This window comes from Gossypium hirsutum, chromosome D08, assembly GCF_007990345.1.
Source record: "Gossypium hirsutum isolate 1008001.06 chromosome D08, Gossypium_hirsutum_v2.1, whole genome shotgun sequence".
Taxonomy (NCBI): domain Eukaryota; kingdom Viridiplantae; phylum Streptophyta; class Magnoliopsida; order Malvales; family Malvaceae; genus Gossypium; species Gossypium hirsutum.
Genome location: NC_053444.1, coordinates 49,946,195 through 49,963,553, shown reverse-complemented (window position 1 = coordinate 49,963,553; position 17,359 = coordinate 49,946,195). Strand labels below are relative to the sequence as shown.

At 34.2% G+C, this 17,359-nt stretch overlaps 1 non-coding gene across 1 annotated transcript; it reads left to right on the top strand.

The window, feature by feature from the left end:
* The first annotated feature begins 4,267 nt into the window (after nucleotides 1-4,267).
* Nucleotides 4,268-4,373, top strand: LOC121220572 (small nucleolar RNA R71). The gene has a single exon (XR_005917791.1). It is a non-coding gene; the product is annotated as a small nucleolar RNA R71 (small nucleolar RNA).
* Nucleotides 4,374-17,359: the final 12,986 nt, after the last annotated feature.

Below are 17,359 nucleotides of genomic sequence, written 5' to 3'. Positions count from 1 at the left end.
AATTTAAAATTAAGTTGCAAATTAAAACTTGGATCAAAATTGACCCTTTTATTTGAAACTAAAAAATTATTTTTCCATTTAGGGGATAATTTCTTGGAAAATTATCTCAAAATAAATTCCCAGGAAAGATTGGAAGGGTCACAAACGGTCCCGCTTAAGTTCCAATTTCCTAGACAGAATTTATTTAAACATACTTTTCCCGAAAATATACCCTAAATCATTTATTCAAAAAGAAAAATGAAAAATTAAGTATCCGGTAAAATGAACGAGGTTTTATCCCGTTCAATTTTATCTCCCCAATAATGTTTCAGGCGCTGAGCATTAACTCGAAAATTACCTCCCTTACCTTGAAGTTCAACAACTCCGTATGGATAGACTTGGTGAATCGTAAATGGATCGGACCAACGTGATTTTAGCTTACCTGGAAAGAACTTCAATGTGGAATTGAACAACAAGACTTGTTGACCTGCTTCAAATTCTCGAACTCGAATGTGGTTGTCATGCCATTTCTTGAGTCTTTCTTTAAGTAATTTGGCATTTTCATATGAGAACATTCGGAACTCTTCTAACTCATTGAGTTGGAACATCCGTTTCTCTTTCGCGAGCTTAGGATCCAAATTAAGCTAATGAAGAGCCCAGTAAGCTTTGTGCTCTAACTCAAATGGTAGATGGCAGGCTTTCCCAAAGACCAACCTATAGGGTGACATCCCTAACGGTGTCTTGTATGCTGTTCTGTAAGCCCATAAAGCATCATCTAATCTTGTAGACCAATCTCATTGGTTCGGGCAGACTACCTTTTCAAGTATACCTTTGATCTCCTTATTTCCCAGTTCAGCTTGCCCATTTGTCTGCGGATGGTAACCTGTTACAACCTTGTGTTTCACTCCGTGCTTGTCTAATAATCATTTTAACCACTTGTTCACAAAGTGGTATCCTTCATCACTGATGATAGCTCTTGAGGTTCTAAACCTTGTGAACACATGCTTCTGCAGAAACTTCATCACAACCTTAGCATCGTTTGTAGGATATGCCTCAGCCTCGACCCACTTAGACACACAGTCTACTGCTACTAGTATGTACTTGTGACCGCAATACAGAGGAAAAGGACCAAGAAAGTAAATACCCCATACATCGAACAACTTTACCTCAATAATTTTGTTTGAGGCATCTCATTTCTGTTGGTGACATTTCCAACCTTTTGACATCGATCACAGCTCTTCACGTAAGCATATGCATCCTTGAATAGTGTTGGCCAAAAGAATCCGGCTTGCAATACTTTGGCTGTTGTACGTGTACCTCCGAAGTGTCTCCCACTTGGAGCTGAGTGACAGTGGTATAAAATTTTTGGTATTTCATCTTCTACCACGCATCTCCTGATCATCTAATCTGCACACTTTTTAAACACATATGGCTCTTCCCAGAAATAATACTTCACATCGTGAAGAAACTTTTTCCTTTGTTGATACGTCTTATCAATTAGCATCAAACCATAAGCTAAATAGTTAGTAGTATCAGCAAACCAAGGGGTATTATGGACATGATTTACCTTCAGGATATGTTCGTCTTGAAATGTCTCCTGAAATGATATAAGAGGAGAATTCCCTTCTTGTGGCTCCAATCTGGACAAGTGATCTACTACTTGATTTTTGACTCCCTTTTGATCTTGAATTTCTAGATCGAACTCTTGAAGTAGAAGTACCCATCGGATCAGCCTCGGCTTAGCATCTTTCTTCGCAAGTAAATACTTAATTGTCGAGTGGTCCGTATAGACAGTCACTTTGGTTTACTTGCGAAGTAACTGTCTATACGGTTACCGTATAATTCAATTGAGCTCCTTTTAGGGTTCGACTTGTGTAGTAGGTGGGATGAAAAACTTTGTTCCTTAGCTGGCCCAAGATAGCTCCAATTGCGAAGTCACTTGCGTTACACATCAATTCGGATGGAAAATCCCAGTCTGGTGTGACGGTTATAGGTGCCGTGAGTAATCGACTCTTCAAATCATTGAAAGCTTTTAAGCATTCCTCATCAAACTTGAATATAGAGTCCTTCTCCAATAATTTGCATAAAGGTTTAGCAACTTTGAAGAAGTCCTTGATAAATCTTCGATAAAAATCAGCGTGACCCAAAAAGCTCCTAACACCCTTTACAGATGTTGGAGGTGGGAGTTTCTCAATAACGTCTACCTTTACATTGCCTACCTCGACCCCATGTCTCGTTATTTGATGCCCTAGAACAACTCCTTCTCGTACCATAATATGGCACTTTTCCCAGTTGAGTATGAGATTTGTTTCTTCGTATCACCTTAGTACCTTAGTTAGATTGGCTAAGCAATCATCGTAAGTATCTTCGAATACTAAAAAATCATACATAAAAACTTCCAAATATTTCTCAACCATGTCAGTAAAAATAGACATCATACATCTTTGAAATGTAGCAGGTGTATTACATAAACCAAATGGCATGCGTCTAAATGCAAACGTACCGTACGGGCAAGTGAATGTCATTTTGTGTTGATCTTCCAGTACTACTGTAATCTGATTATACCATGAATATCCATCGTGAAAATAGTAGTAATCTCGTCCTACGAGTCTATCCAACATCTAGTAGTAATGTCAAAATTCTTTCCAGTGGATCCTCAACACAGTTGACTTCCTTTTCCACTATTAAATCCTCTAAATCTAACACTACAGAGCAATCATCCATTGTGTCAAGAAATCGCATAGACTTAAAGACGTTAAATGTTACTTGATCATCCTGAACACGCATAGTAAGCTCACCCTTCTGCACATCAATAAGGGTCCTTCCAGTTGCTAGGAACGACCATCCTAGGATGATTGGTACTTCTTTGTTTGCTTCAAAATTTAGAATTACAAAGTCAGCAGGAAAGATAAACTTATCTACACGTACCAATACGCCATCAATTTTTCCTTCTAGATGTGCTAAGGATCGATCTGCTAGTTGAAGCGTAACTGTAGTTGGTCTAACTTCTCCTATCCCCAACTTCCTAAATATTGACATAGGCATCAAGTTGATGCTTGCACCTAAGTCACATAATGCCTTACCACAATATATTGCTCCAATGTTTAGTTTGTCTTTAAGATATGCATTACATTCCTTCGTTAGAGCTACCATCTCGAATTCTCCAAGTCTTCATTTCTTAGACAAGATATCTTTCATGAACTTGACGTAGTTCGGCATTTGCTCAAGTGCTTCAACCAATGAGATGTTCATGTGAAGTCTTTGAGTGCAGGGTGGTGGTGGTTTTATTATTGGGACTGATTCTGGTTGATTCATATTTGGCGACAATTTTGCATCTAACGACATTGTTAGTTGATCAGAATTAGCTAGTCTTGAGGTTACTTTGTCGAGTTTTGCAGATTTTGGTTCTGGTGAAATTGGAATTTCAACACTTGGTTGAACTTCTTCTGAATCTTGAGCGTCAACTGGCTCCTTTCCAACTTCGATAGTGTTGGACTCTACTGTCTTTCCGTTTCTCAATGTCAACGCTTTACAATGTTCCTTCCCTAGATTTCTTGAATTCTCCGTGTCACTAAGTAGAGCACCTTGTGGTCAGTTCCTGAGTTTAGTAGCAAGCTGGCCCATTTGATTCTCCAAATTCCTTAGAGTGGCGTCATTTTTCACCATGCATGCCTTCAATAGATTCTCTAAGCTATTGGATGGTTCCTCTTGGGTTGGTTTCTAAACTTGTTGGGGGAAAATAGGTGGTTGATTTGGTCTAGGTTGGGCGTAAGTGTTACTGGTTCCAGCCCATTGGTTACTCCAGGAAAAATTCGGGTGATTTCAACACGATGAGTTATAAAAGTTTGATTGCAGTCCTTGCCTCCCTTGGTTTTGGTTTTGGTTTTGGTTACCCATGTAATATACGAATTCGGAGTTTGATGGACATTCTTCAAACAAATGTCCTTCCCCATAATACACACAGGCTATATTCTCAAATTGGTTAGGTGGTTGGGCTACAAAATTGTTAGACCCATTAGTGGTAAGATTCTTAAGCATTGAGGATATTGAATATACCTGAGATGTAAATGAAGTGAGAGCGTCCACTTCATGTATTCCAACGACTCGCCTTCCCGACGTTGCTCGATTGATCAGCCATTGAGAATTGTCACTGGCGATCCTCTCAATAATTTCGTAAGCTTCATTATAAGACTTAGAAATCAGAGTACCATTAGCAAAGGCATCCACTACCATCCTCATGTGAGCGTTGAGACCATTATAGAATGTCTCAAGTTGAATGCAATATGAGATTCCATGATGACGGCACTTTCATAATAACTCTTTGGACCTTTCTCATGCCTCATACAGGGACTCATCATCCATTTGTTGGAAGGTATTGATCTCATTCCTCTATTAGAGTATGCCCAAAGATCAATCATGAGTTGGTTGTAATAACATACGTGATTTATCATGTTTATTAATATAAGGCGTTACCATTATTATTTCAGTTTCTTTTTTGTATGTATAAATAAACTATTTTATAATAATGTCCTAAGAATAATATGATTATTCTTAAAAGGTCCTTAGTCAAGTATTATTGTTGGATAGGACAATGATAACGCATTCAGACTAACATGTAGTTGATTGATGATAAAGAGTTGCCATTGATATGGAGTGTCAGAATCGATACATGAATATGTGTTTTAGAGAACAACATATTGGACTGACCCGTTATGAGTATGTTTCTTGGATTATTATGTAATTTTCATGACATTACTCATAGTGATTAATATGTATATGATCCTCAGAATTGAGATCATCATAATCCCAACATCATGAGTTGTATGTTTTGATATAGTCAAACGTACATCGTAACTGGTTGTTCTATAAAGGCTGATGTTGGATATACCATAATCTATGTAGAGGGATATGGTTGATCGAATAGGATAAGTCCCTCCTACATAATGGGAGTTATATCTTAGGCCACTTGATTGAATGAGACTAGAAATGCATGGCCATGCTCAAATAAGCTGATATGAGATGTCATACTTATTTGTATATCATAGTTTACTTAAGATATCAAGGAACATGGAATGGACTATACAAGTGTGACTATTCCATGACTTATGTTCAATCCAGAGATAAAGGACTTAAGGATTAGTGCATGAAAAGATTAATCATAAAAAGGTTATGTCGAATCATGATTTCTTGTGACTTAGGTAGCAATGTTGCATTGCTAGGTGCCACTCATTATTTGTAACATTGAAATCGTTCTAACATTACTACTAACGTTACAATAACCTACAGGGTCACACCCTATAGCTGAAATGAACGGAATAAAATATAATTGGTATTGTGTTTGGTTGTCACATGAATTAAATTAATTATAAAATTAATTTAATTAGGTAATCAAATATCGAACACATTATATGTACAAGGTTGTTGTACACGTAATGAGAATATGATTTTGGTTCGTATATAAATAAATATAGTTTACTAAAATCTTTATTATAATTAATCTAATTATAATTTTCTATTTTTTAAACATTATTATATTTATTTAATTTTGAGAAACCCTAAAAAAATAATAAGATATAAAATCTCGTTTTTCTTTGCTTGCTGAGTCTAACAGCCGTCAAAGCAAAGTCTTCTCCAAAACTGTTTGGGGATTCCTTCCGTTCATAGTCAACTGGGTGGATTACGTAGAGGTCGGGTCACCAAAGATTGCAGCTTGGTTCGATAGTAGATCAAATTTCTCATTGTCGAGGCGTCGCTGTCTACTCAGAATCACCATTCGGTAATTTCGAAACCCTTTTTCATCCCGATTCGTTCCTCACACATGGATCCATGGTTAGGATCACCGTGTAACACCCTAACCCGTATCCATCATCGAATTAGGGTTAAGAGGCATTACTAATCAAAATAGAACTTAGAACAGACATTCGGTATAGTTCAATAATTTTAACGGTTATATATAAATTGCTAGGTCTAATATTAAACATGTAAAATTTTAAACTTCTCCTTAAAATTACAATCCAGTTAAAGCATAAGAATATAAGTAATTTTCATATGACTATTAATTTCATATACAATATATCAAAGTATGACTTTCCAAAACATTTATCTAGCTTGTACATGCCATAATTAAAATTTAAATAGTTTAATACCGAGACAGTAGATAGAGTGATGATCTTGTTGATGATCCCCGAGCTTGAAGCTTGATCTTTAAGTATATAAAACAAAAAGACATAAACAAACAAAGTAAGCTTTTATAGCTTAGAAAATGTACTCAAACCATTTTATTTATAGTCAAATATATGTACCTGTCGAAATGCGTTCATTTGAATATATATATTTATACCAAACAACATTACAACCAAATGAATATAATTGAGCATAGATGTATGTTATACACATATCATATCCAACTGTGTATGTATACTCATAATAAACTTATAACCAAATACAAATCTAATACATGTGACCAAATGCATTCATCTTCATCAAATAATTATAAATAGAGGTGTATACATTTCAAATGCATATGTAGATACTTATCAAATACATATACCGAATATTTATAAGTATACATTTATCGACTGCATAAATCGAAAGCATGTATGTATATTTTTACAAATGCATAGACCGAATATGTACATATTCATTAAACACACTTAGCCGAAGGTATATATGCTCATCAATTAAAGATAACCAAAATCATATAACTGTACACTTAATCACATTCTTTAAACAGATTCACTGGCACTTAGCCTGCTAGACTTAAAGCCTGATTCAGTACACCGGCACTTAGCCTGCTAGACATATAGTCTGAAATGTTTCACCGGCAATAAGCCTGCTAGACGTAAAGTCTGATATTGTTTCACCGGCATTAAGCCTGCTAGACGTAAAGTCTGAAATTATTTCACCGGCATTAAGCCTGCTAGACGTAAAGTCTGATATTGTTTCACCGGCATTAAGCCTGATAGGCACTAAGCCTAAAATCTCAATTCACAGAAGTTATATCTCATATTTGTATATATTATCCACATAAAAATTCAACTCAATAATTTATAAACTATATCTTTAATCTACATAGGTATATAAAGTTCAGACATAAAATTCAGCTCAATAACTTAATTATACATCCGAACATATATATATAACTTAATACATTAAAGCCTACTACCTAATATCATGCATTCGAAGTGTTCCAATATAAACCTATGTTTATTTCTGAATCTTAAGTACACACACACACACACACATATATACTTTTTATTAAACCAATACTTTATACTTGTATATACATGTATAAATTCAAAACTTGTACATATAAAAATATAAAACTTTTATACTCCAACTAAATTTGATAACATTTATAATTGTATATCCTTATATACCTTCATACTTTAACTAAATTCAAATGACCATATAAGTATATACCTATGATTCGAACATGTAACAATAATGCATATAATTCACTCATGCTTTTAATTATTTCAACCAACATATTTTAAATTATAATTCATCAAAATACATCACATATACATACCTATATACTGATTTTTATGACATTAAATAGCTAATAGACTTACCTCGGACAGTGTAAAATCGGAACCGGACGATTAGTCGACGACTTTAACTTTTCCTCGATCTAACTCCGATTTCTTTGGTTCTTGATCTAAATATATTCAAAATGAGATAAATTAAATATTATTACATTCAATTTAGTCCAAAAACACATAAATGGGAAAATTACCATTTTACCCCTAATATTTACATTTTTTGCAATTTAGTCCCTATTACATAAAACACAAAATACACAAAATTTGCCCATACTATACAAGGGCCGAATGTCCCTAGTGCTCATACAAGTCCACAAATTTCATTTATTTCACATTTTAGTCCCTCAAAATTTTACTTTCACAATTTAGTCCTACTTACTCAATTTCACCAAAAATTCAAAGACAAAACACGTTAATCTTTCACATATCTTTCATATTTCATCATCAACTATCACAAAGCTCAAGCATTCATCAATGGAATATCACAAAATCAACACCAAATTCTAAAAGTAAAGTATGGGTCTTGTAGTTCACAAAGCAACGATCTCAAAAATGTAAAAATTTTCAAAAACCGAACAAAAATGAACCTTTAATTAAGCAAGGATATGGCCGAACTTTAGAAAGCCATAGTTGAGCTTCTTTTTGCTTAACATTCGGCTTGGAGAAGATGATAAAATCATCTTTTCTTAAGTTATTTTAACTAATATATATTTTAATTACTTAATGACTACTTTAACCTTAGTTTAATTAATTATAAAACATATAACTTAAGGGTAATTTAGACCATTGCAGCCCACTAACTATTAAATGGCCTAATTTCCATTTATAACCCTTATTTTTAAAAGACAACAATAATTGGGTGCTTTTAAATTTAACCCTTAAATTTTTATTTTACGCAATTAAGCCCTTTTTTATCAAATTGTGCACTCAAACGATCAAATTTTTATACAAAATTTTACACATAGTAATTCACATACTGCAAATATCAAAAATAATTTTAAAATATTTTTTTGACTTGGATTTGTGGTCCCGAAACCACTTTGTCTGATTAGGGTCAAGATCAGGTTGTTACAACTCTTCCCCCCTTAGGGATTTTCGTCCCCAAAAATCTTACCGGTGAATAGGTTTGGATAACGTTCTTTCATTGCATCTTCTAGTTCCCACGTTTCTTTCTCAACTTCGTGTTTTTTTACACAGTACTTTAACTAACAAAATTCTCTTGTTTCGTAACTCTTTAACTTCACAAGCCAAAATACTAATCGGTTCTTCTTCGTATGACATATCAGATTTATTCTCAGCCTCTACCAGATTAATCACATGTGAAGGATTAGATCGGTATCTACGAAGCATTAAAACATGGAATACATTGTGAATCTTTTCTAGCTCAGGTGACAATAACAATCTATAAGCAACTGGCCCGATACGCTCAATAATCTCATAAGGTCCAATGAATCTCGGACTCAATTTACCTTTATGATCGAATCTGAGTATTTTCTTCCACGGCGAGACTTTCAACACTTTGTCCCCAATTTGAAACTCTATATCTTTTCTTCTCAAATCTGCATATGATTTCTGATGATCTGATACTGCCTTCAAACTATCCTGAATCACTCTCACTTTATGCTCAGTTTCTTTAATCAAATCAACCCCGTGTATCTTATTCTCGCTAAGCTCAGCCCAATACAATGGTGTATGACATTTACGACTATATAAAGCCTCGTAGGGTGTCATTTTGATGCTAGACTGAAAACTATTATTATATGCAAATTCAATCAAAGACAAATATCGTTCCCATGTACCTTCAAACTCGAGAATGCAACATCTTAACATATCTTTGAGTATCTGAATGATTCGTTTGAACTGACCATCTGTTTGGGGGTGAAAACTGTGCTAAAGTGTAGTGTTGTTCTCAAAGCATCTTGCAGTTTCTTCCAAAACCGCGATGTAAATCTCGGGTCTCTATCCAAAACTATAGAAATAGGTACATCATGCAACCTCACAATCTGTGAAACATATATCTCAGCTAACAAATAAATAATCTGTGTAAACCAGAAGAAAATGTGCCGATTTAGTCAATCTATCCACTACAACCCAAATAGCATCTTTCTTGCCCGGTGTCAATGGTAAACCAGATACAAAATCTATCATGACTCTGTTCCATTTCCATTCAGGTATCATGATCAACTGAAGCAACCCTGAAGGTACCTGATGTTTAGCTTTTACTTGCTGACATATTAAACACTTCGAAACAAAGTCAGAAATGTCTCGTTTCATACTGTGCCACTAATAGTGTTGTTTTAGATCATTTTACATTTTTCGTGCTACATAGATGAATAAATAATCGACTACTCTGAGCTTCATTCAAAATCATCAGAATTAACTCTGAATTTTTTTTGAAACACATAATCGGTTTTTGAACCTCAAGCAATCCTCAGCATCAACTAAAAACTCATAATTAATATCCAAATCACACTGAGCCTGTTTTACAATTAAACCTTCATTGGCTTTCTGAGCCTCACAAATCTGTTGCACAAATAACGATTTTGCTTTCAACTCAGCTATTATCATACCATCATCAGACATAGCTATATGTACATTCATTGCATGCAAAGCAAATAGTGATTTCTGACTTAAAGCATCAACGACAACATTAGCTTTTCCTGAATGATAATCAATCACAAGGTCATAATCCTTAAGCAACTCTAACCATCGACGCTGTCTCAAATTTAGGTCTTTTGTGTCATGAAATATTTCAAACTCTTATGATCGGAGTAAACATGACATTTCTCGGAGGTTTCCAATCAAGTATAGCTGAAACTTTACTCACATCAACCCTAATACCAGATGCTGATACAACATGACCCTTGAAACTGACTTTATGTAACCAGAACTCACATTTACTAAACATTGCATACAACTGTTTATCTCATAGAGTCTGTAACACAAGTCTCAAATGTTCGGCATGCTTGGTATCATCACGGGAGTAGATTAAAATATCATCTCTGAACACTACCACAAACCGATCCAGATACTGTCTGATGATCTAATTCATCAAATCCATGAAAACTATGGGTACATTAGTAAGTTTAAAAGGCATGACCAAAAATTCATAATGTCCATATCTTGTTCTGAAAGTAGTCTTTGGCACATTAGAGTCTTTAACTCGCAACTGATAATAGCCTAACCTCAGATCTATCTTAGAAAACACAGTGGCCTCTTTCAATTGATCGAACAAATCATCAATCTGTGGCAATAGATACTTATTCTTTATGGTTACCTTATTTAGTTTCTTGTAGTCAATACACATTCTCATTGTCCCATATTTCTTTTTCACAAACAAGACTGGTGTTCCCCAAGGAGAGAAACTCGGTATCACAAAACCCTTATTTGTCAACTCTTGTAGCTGAGCTTTCAATTCTTTTAATTCTGTAGATGCCATTCTATACAGAGCTATAGATATCAGAGTCATCCCTGGTACTAACTCAATCCCAAACTCTACCTCTCTAATCAGCAGCACTCTAGCAACTCTTGAGGAAACACATCCGGATATTCACACATAACTGGTACTGATTCAATCTTCTTGTTAGTCATTTTACTATCAATCACATATGTAATGTAAGCGTGGTAACCCTTTCTCACATACTTCTGAGCCAACATCGAAGATATCACAGCTGATAAACCATTAAAATCATTAAATTCAACCCGAATAATCTTATAGTTCTGACATTTCAAATCAATAATCTTCCTTTTACAATTTACCACAGTATCGTGTAAAGTTAACTACTTCATATCCAGAATAATATCAAACTCGTCGAATGGCAAGAACATCAAATCAGCCCAAACATGAATCTCAAATCATCAACGGATAATTTTTACACTTTGTCAACCAAAACACACCGGCCCAAGGGGTTTGATACTCTAATGACAAACTCAGTAGACTCAACAGGCAGAGTCTTACTGGATACTAAAGTCACACACACATATGAATGAGTCGAACCAGGATCAATCAATGCAATAACATTAGTATCATAAAGAGTGAAAGTATCAGTAATGACATCTGGGGAAGAAGCCTCCTCACGAGCGTGGATGGCATATGCTCTGACAGGTGCACGAGCCTCAGATCGAACTGTCGTGTCTTTTATCCCTCTCTGGCTACCACTTACATTACCTGTATGCTTGAGTGGTCTACCTCATACTGACACATTACTCGGTCTGGTACTCTGAATAGTGTTTTGCTCAGCTATCATCGGACACCTCCGAAAAAGTTGATCCTTGGATCCAAACTTAAAACAAGACCGATCATGTAATCTGCAATCTCCAGGATGTCATTTACCACAATGTTTGTACTCTGATCTATCTTGTCGAATATTACCAATACTTGCAACTGAAGTAGCTCGTGAACTCACATGAGGTCGATCTCGATCCCGTCTAGAAAATCCTGTAGTAGCTTTAGATCGGCTGTGATCTTCTCTGAATTACTTTGAAGTCAACTTAAATGATTTACTGAATGTTCTTTTACGAGAATCTCTAGCTTCAAAGTCAGCATTTCTCTTCTCTTTCCCGAGTTCTTCAGCTTTGCAAGCTCATTCAACAAGTACCACAAACTATTTTATCTCAAGTATATCAACTAACAATTTAATATCTTCATTCAACCCATCTTCAAATCTCTTACACATAACAGCTTCAGTCGCCACACTCTCGGGCATATCTGCTAAGTCGCACAAATTTTTGCTCATATTCAGTAACATTCGTACGACCCTGTTTAAGTTCAAGAAATTCTTTACGTTTCTAATCAATGAATCTCTGACTGATATATTTCTGACGGAACTCCGCCTGAAAGAATTCCCAGGTGACACGCTCTTTCAGTACAACAGACACTGGAGTATTCCACCAATGGTACGCAGAGTCACATAACAAGGATATGGCACATTTCAACCATTCTTCAAGTGTACATGACAGTTCTTCAAATACACAGATAGTGTTATCAAGTCAAAATTCAGCCCGCTCAGCATCATCATTATCTGTGGCCCTAAACTCTTCATCCCCGTATTTTCTAATTTTATCAATAAAGAGTCAGATTTGTTTGAATATATTGTGTAAACCAATCATTCATCATTTGGCAGAAGGCTTACTTTGCCTCTCCCTCTTGGCTACTCGAGATAGGCCGGGAGTCAATTGGCACTGCCCCTTGCACGGGAGCAAGCGCTATACTTTTAACGTAGTCAGCTACAGCCCGATCGGGATCCATTACGATACAAAAACATATTTTAAGATGTCAGAAGTTATCACATTATAAAAATACAAAATATGACATGTACAGCTAGACTCACATGCGCTACGCTAATCCTAGAACCGACTAAACCGTAGCTCTGATACCAAACAAATGTAACACCCCTAACCCGTATCCATCACCGAATTAGGGTTAAGAGGCATTACTAATCAAAACAGAACTTAGAACAGACATTCAGTATAGTTCAATAATTTTAACGGTTACATATAAATTGCTAGGTCTAATATTAAACATGTAAAATTTTAAACTTCTTCTTAAAATTACAATCCAGTTAAAGCATAAGAATATAAGTAATTTTCAAATGACTATTAATTTCATATACAATATATCAAAGTATGACTTTCCAAAATATTTATCTAGCTTGTACATGCCATAATTAAAATTTAAACAGTTTAATACCGAGACAGTAGATAGAGTGATGATCTTGTTGACGATCCCCGAGTTTGAAGCTTGATCTTTAAGTATATAAAACAAAAAGACATAAACAAACAAAGTAAGCTTTTATAGCTTAGTAAGTCTATTGCATAATGACATATATATATAGAAATAATATAAATTTTTAATTTAATTTACTGATATTGCAATTAACACATATAATTAATATTTATACATTAACTGTACTCAGACCATTTTATTTATAGTCAAATATATGTACCTGTCGAAATGCGTTCATTTGAATATATATATTTATACCAAACAACATTACAACCAAATGAATATAACTGAGCATATATTTATGTTATACACATATCATATCCAACTGTGTATGTATACTCATAATAAACTTATAACCAAATACAAATCTAATACATGTGACCAAATACATTCATCTTCATCAAATAATTATAAATAGAGGTGTATACATTTCAAATGCATATGTAGATACTTATCAAATACATATACCGAATATTTATAGTATACATTTATCGACTGCATAAATCGAAAGCATGTATGTATATTTTTACAAATGCATAGACCGAATATGTACATATTCATTAAACACACTTAGCCGAAGGTATATATGCTCATCAATTAAAGATAACCAAAATCATATAACTGTACACTTAATCACATTCTTTAAACAGATTCACTGGCACTTAGCCTGCTAGACTTAAAGCCTGATTCAGTACACCAGCACTTAGCCTGCTAGACATATAGTCTGAAATATTTCACCGGCATTAAGCCTACTAGACGTAAAGTCTGATATTGTTTCACCAGCATTAAGCCTGCTAGACGTAAAGTCTGAAATTATTTCATCGGCATTAAGCCTGCTAGACGTAAAGTCTGATATTGTTTCACCGGCATTAAGCCTGATAGGCACTGAGCCTAAAATCTCAATTCACGGAAGTTATATCTCATATTTGTATATATTATCCACATAAAAATTCAACTCAATAATTTATAAACTATATCTTTAATCTACATAGGTATATAAAGTTCAGACATCAAATTCAGCTCAATAACTTAATTATACATCCAAACATATATATATATAACTTAATACATTAAAGCCTACTACCTAATATCATGCATTCGAACACCTTATGATATTCCAAACTAATAATTTCATATATTCAATTCCATTCAAGAATTTTTACATGAATATACATACATAATCGAACCTCCCTTATATATATATAAATTCCATACTTAAACTCATTACAGAACATATATATATATGCATATTTGCATAATTGAACCTCATATAAACTTGTATAACTGGCATACTTGAATTCAATACAAGGACATATACATGTATATTTGCATATTATAGATCCAATACAAAGTTTTATACCACTATAAACCTATGTTTATTTCTGAATCTTAAGTACACACACACACACACACACACACATATATATATACTTTTTATTAAACCAATACTTTATACTTGTATATACATGTATAAATTTAAAACTTGTACATATAAAAATATAAAACTTTTATACTCCAACTAAATTTGATAACATTTATAATTGTATATCCTTATATACCTTCATACTTTAACTAAATTCAAATGACCATATAAGTATATACCTATGATTCGAACATGTAACAATAATGCATATAATTCACTCATGCTTTTAATTATTTCAACCAACATATTTTAAATTATAATTCATCAAAATACATCACATATACATACCTATATACTGATTTTTATGACATTAAATAGCTAATAGACTTACCTCGGACAGTGTAAAATCGGAACCGGACGATTAGTCGACGACTTTAACTTTTCCTCGATCTAACTCCGATTTCTTTGGTTCTTGATCTAAATATATTCAAAATGAGATAAATTAAATATTATTACATTCAATTTAGTCCAAAAACACATAAATGGGAAAATTACCATTTTACCCCTAATATTTACATTTTTTGCAATTTAGTCCCTATTACATAAAACACAAAATACACAAAATTTGCCCATACTATACAAGGGCCGAATGTCCCTAGTGCTCATACAAGTCCACAAATTTCATTTATTTCACATTTTAGTCCCTCAAAATTTTAATTTCACAATTTAGCCCTAATTACTCAATTTCACCAAAAATTCAAAGACAAAACACGTTAATGTTTCACATATCTTTCATATTTCATCATCAACTATCACAAAGCTCAAGCATTCATCAATGGCATATCTCAAAATCAACACCAAATTCTAAAATTAAAGCATGGGTCTTGTAGTACACAAAGCAACGATCTCAAAAATGTAAAAATTTTCAAAAACCGAACAAAAATGAACCTTTAATTAAGCAAGGATATGGCCGAACTTTAGAAAGCCATAGTTGAGCTTCTTTTGCTTAACATTCGGCTTGGAGAAGATGATAAAATCATCTTTTCTTAAGTTATTTTAACTAATATATATTTTAATTACTTAATGACTACTTTAACCTTAGTTTAATTAATTATAAAACATATAACTTAAGGGTAATTTAGACCATTGCAACCCACTAACTATTAAATGGCCTAATTTCCATTTATAACCCTTATTTTTAAAAGACAACAACAATTGGGTGCTTTTAAATTTAACCCTTAAATTTTTATTTTACGCAATTAAGCCCTTTTTATCAAATTGTGCACTCAAACGATCAAATTTTTATACAAAATTTTACACATAGTAATTCACATACTGCAAATATCAAAAATAATTTTAAAATATTTTTTTGACTTGGATTTGTGGTCCCGAAACCACTTTGTCTGATTAGGGTCAAGATCAGGTTGTTACACACCGAGCGTTATATTTTTCCGTTGCGCCGTAGGGTGCCGGCGTTCCAACTGTGGTATCAGAGTCACTTGTGTCATACGGACTCGGGTTTAAATACTTTGGTGATGCAATTGTATGAAATGCATGCTTTATTTTTATTAAGTTTCTAACTATTTAAATCGTTTAAGAGTAACCTGATAACCGTTCCTTTTAACAATGGATTAAATGTTAATCATGGTGTTATGGCCTATTTGGTTTTATGTTATTATTGTTAAGTGTTAATAGATCTATAACGGTGCGACGGTGGTGTTTACAGTTTCCAGTAAGAGTTAAGTGGTTAGTGGAAGAAGGGTTGTTCCGGCATGAAACCTCAAGGATTAAAATCTCGAAAACACGATTCTGTTGATAAAAGTTATCAATTTGAAGTTTCATTTGAATGGAGTATCCGGTCCGTACGATGGTCCATACCGCGGGGGCTCCACCCCTGCACCCTCGCACCCCCTGCTCCCCCGCTCCATCCGCCGCCTCAACCCCTATCTTCTTAAAGTATGTTTCATAATAAATAAAACTTGGTGGGCCATAAAAGTTGAAAGGATATGTTATAATTCACCGTAACAAAGTGTTTAATTATGTCTACTATTTTTGACATGCACGGTGTTTGAAATGCATAGTTATAACCCGACGACCTATTTGATAAAAGGTTGTGATTTTATAAATACGGCCTGCGTGTCGTGCCTTACTACTATTCTCTTGTATTTCTCTTCTCATCTTACTCCCTCGTATGTAAAACGAGTTATTGCATATTGTAATTTGCAAGAGTTGCTGTGGGCTAGTCGAGAAGGAAGATGGGCCAACCAGTGTGGATCGATAGCTTGAGAAACGGCTTACACCTTTAGGTTTCCTTTCGGTTCTCCCATTTGCTTGGGTTGCACCACCTTAGTTTATGGGCTATAACTATTGCATTTATTTATAGCTTTATTCATGTATGAGATGCTATGGATGTCTAAAGCAAGCCAAATTTTAAATATGTTAAAATTTGATAATAATAAACCACATTAATTGATGAGATCAATTAAATGGCTAAATGAACTAAAATAAACCATAATTGGTGAGATGGAACGATCTTAATAAAATCCCTCTATTAAAATATTAAGTCAACATAGCCTTCCAATTTTTCCCTCGTTAAGGCCTCGATCAATACTGTGTAGGTTCTGCTAAGGCGAAGTACTAGTATTTATCTTAGTTAAACGCGGAGAATAAACAAGTTATATTCGCTGGTTAAAATTGGTTAATGACTTAACTAGGTTATTCTAATAGGATTAAAAACTTAGAGGCAAG